Below are 2,689 nucleotides of genomic sequence, written 5' to 3'. Positions count from 1 at the left end.
CTTGGGGAGGGAGGTGGGAGGGATGTTCAAGTAGGAGGGGACATGGGTAAACCTATGGCTGATTCATGTTGGTGTTTGGTAAAAATGAATGCAATACTGTAAAGCAATTATCCTTCAATTAAAAATAAATAATTTATTTAAAAAAAGATTAAAAAAAAAAAGAGTCCTGATCACTTCTGTATTCTGGGTGGGAGGTTGGGGGAGCTAAGGGTGGAAAACTGCGAGCCTGTCACCCTCTTTGTAGCAATCAGCCAGGACTGAGTTCATTCTCTTTCCTCGTCTGTCACATCAAGTCCCCTCAGTCTTCTTTTCTCCAGGATCAGTAATTCCCCATGCCTAGGGTCCCCTCTTGATCTCAAGTGATCTGGAAGTCCAAGGCTAATAGGCTCAGTACCCAGGCTGTACTGACACAGATAGAGGCCCATTTCCCAGGTCCATCCGGGTGTCAGGTGCCCAGTTGGCAGACGTGCCAGAGCCAGGCGGGTCTGAGGACAGGGACACCAACCCCTCCCTCCAGGACCAAGGCTCTGCTGACCCCACCCCCAAGACCAGAAAGGCCTTCTCAACAGCAGAAAAACTACTCCCAGCCCCCAGGGCTCCCAGCTCCAAAGCTGAGGACAGCCAACTTCCTGCCCAAGAACAGCCTGGCAGCACTGACTGGTAGAGTCCAGTAGGACACCGGCCCAGTCCTAAATCTGACTCTCATTTGTCTCTACTCCCCAGGGAACAGCTCCCCCAACCCCACCTCACCCCCACCCCTTGACTTGCTTGGCACAGCTCCAGCCCCCAGCAAAGCAGACAACTCCCACTTCCTATACAGGGACAAGCCCAGAAAAGTCCGTGGTTCTGCCCAGCTCAAGCCGGGAGGCAGCAGCAGCTTTGACCCCTGCCCTCCTCTCCCTGTCACAACCTCCTCCACACATCCGCCACAGCCCCTGGCCTTTGGGAAACAGCCCCCTCCAGAAAACCAAGCCATGGAGCAGGGAGGTTTCAGAAGGCTGGAGGCTGGGACATGAGTCACCCCTGACAAACCTGCCCCCAACTTTACCACCCACACACACCATCCTGGGCCCTTTTGAACTCTCATCTCCCCAGACTCCCAAGCAGAGACTCTTAAAAAAGCAATGGCAGAAAAATTCTTCCCAGAGCCTCAGTGGAGTGATACAGCAGGAAGAGCTCTGGGCTTGGAGCCAAAGGACCCAAATACCAGCTGTGGCCCTGCTCAGGTCTCGCTGTGCAACCTTGGACAGTTACTTAACTCCCTTGAGTTGAGTTTCCATTTCCTCACCTGTAGAATGGTGAACGATGCTTGCCTAGAGGGATGATTGAAAGGATTAAATGAGAACAATTAGTGAAAGTGCTTGGAATTTGTAAGTAGTCCCTTGTCTTTTAAGTTACCATTTTTGCTCAGGAGATCACTGAGGTTCAGACAGGTGAAGTGACTACTCCAGTGGGAAATGAGTGACTGAGCTGGGAACCAAACCTAGCTCAAACCAAGTCTAAATCCCTATGCTCAGAACTGCCCCACTGTAACATCTGTCCAAATAACAGCTCTTCTGTACAGGAGTCAGCTGCCCCCATCTCATTCTAAGGTGGCTCTTTTCCCCAAGCACTCCCAGGCCAGGGAGAGAACCCCCTCACCTGTACCTGCCTGATGGGTACCCTTTTATTTCCACACAATGCAGTCTCAAAGCCTCATCCTTGGCAGCCCAAACATAGGTTCCAGAGGAAATGGGGTGTAACTGGAGCTCAGGGTGGGACCGGGAGAAAGGAGGGAGAGGGATCCTGTCACTCTAGCTGAGGTTTGATCTAGCAAGAAGTGACCACTTGGATCCTACCTTTTCCCGCCTCTCCTTCCAGTCCAGTAAGTATTGCTCCTCCTAGCAATACTTCCCCACCTCAGTATTATCTTTTCATCGCAGCCACAAACCAGATTAGCTAAACTAATCATCTAACCAGCGTAATTACAACGCCTTCCCCTCCTCCACTTTGGCACAGAGAAGAGGGAAAACAGGTTATTTTGCCCAAACTCCTTGCCCTTGTGACACCCACAGGAGCAAAAGAGGCATGGGACCCCCCCCCCCCCAGGGCACTCCTGGGGGGTGGGGAGGGTTCTGACCTTCACCCCCACTCTCCCATCTACCCCCACGGTAGAGTTGTAGGGTAGGAAGGGTCTTCCCAAGCCAATCAGAGCAAGCAACCCTGATCCCCCGAATCTTCCCTTTATCCCAGGACTGAAGGAGAACCTGGCTCTTACATTCCCCACTCTGTTCCCCCAAGGAGGCCAGGGAAAGGGCTCTCAGGAAACTGGAGGAGGGGGTAGGCAGCGGCGGCGAAAGCAGCTCTGCCTGAAACCCTTCCTGCTGAAGCCTTCCTCCTTTCCCCTTCGAACTCTCTCAGGAAAGGAGGTGGGTGCAAAAACCTCCAGAAGGAATGTACCTTCGAAAACCTAGAAATCTAATGGAAATCCAGCCCCATCGCTCCGCTTTTCGGATCAGTCACCAGCCAGCTAAATGACGTGGGGGATGGGACAGGGAAAAAAAAGACCAGAGCAATCGCTCCCCCCACCCTCAGTCTGCAGGCCCGGCCCTGCCCCACCCCCATTCCTGGGGAGGGGGGCAGATCGGGAGCGAGCCTGTAGGGCAGGCCTCCTGCGAGGGGGTGTGGTGGTCCCCGGAGGCAGGAAGAG

At 53.4% G+C, this 2,689-nt stretch overlaps 1 protein-coding gene across 2 annotated transcripts in view; it reads right to left on the bottom strand.

Moving 5' to 3' along the window:
- Nucleotides 1-2,689, bottom strand: part of JUP (junction plakoglobin) — a 26,429-nt gene that overhangs the window by 22,417 nt on the left and 1,323 nt on the right. Inside the window, exon 2 of one of the 2 annotated variants that reach the window (XM_010842540.1) lies at nt 1,289-1,313. The exons of the other annotated variant lie outside the window; for it this stretch is intronic. The gene's annotated coding sequence lies outside the window, so the exon portion shown is untranslated. The remainder of the gene's footprint in view (nt 1-1,288; nt 1,314-2,689) is intronic. 2 annotated transcript variants of the gene reach the window in all.

The sequence above is a fragment of the Bison bison genome, unplaced genomic scaffold (genome assembly GCF_000754665.1).
Source record: "Bison bison bison isolate TAMUID 2011002044 unplaced genomic scaffold, Bison_UMD1.0 scf7180017864180, whole genome shotgun sequence".
Taxonomy (NCBI): domain Eukaryota; kingdom Metazoa; phylum Chordata; class Mammalia; order Artiodactyla; family Bovidae; genus Bison; species Bison bison.
Note: the sequence above shows the minus strand (reverse complement) of the source record. Positions and strands in the feature narration are given on the sequence as shown.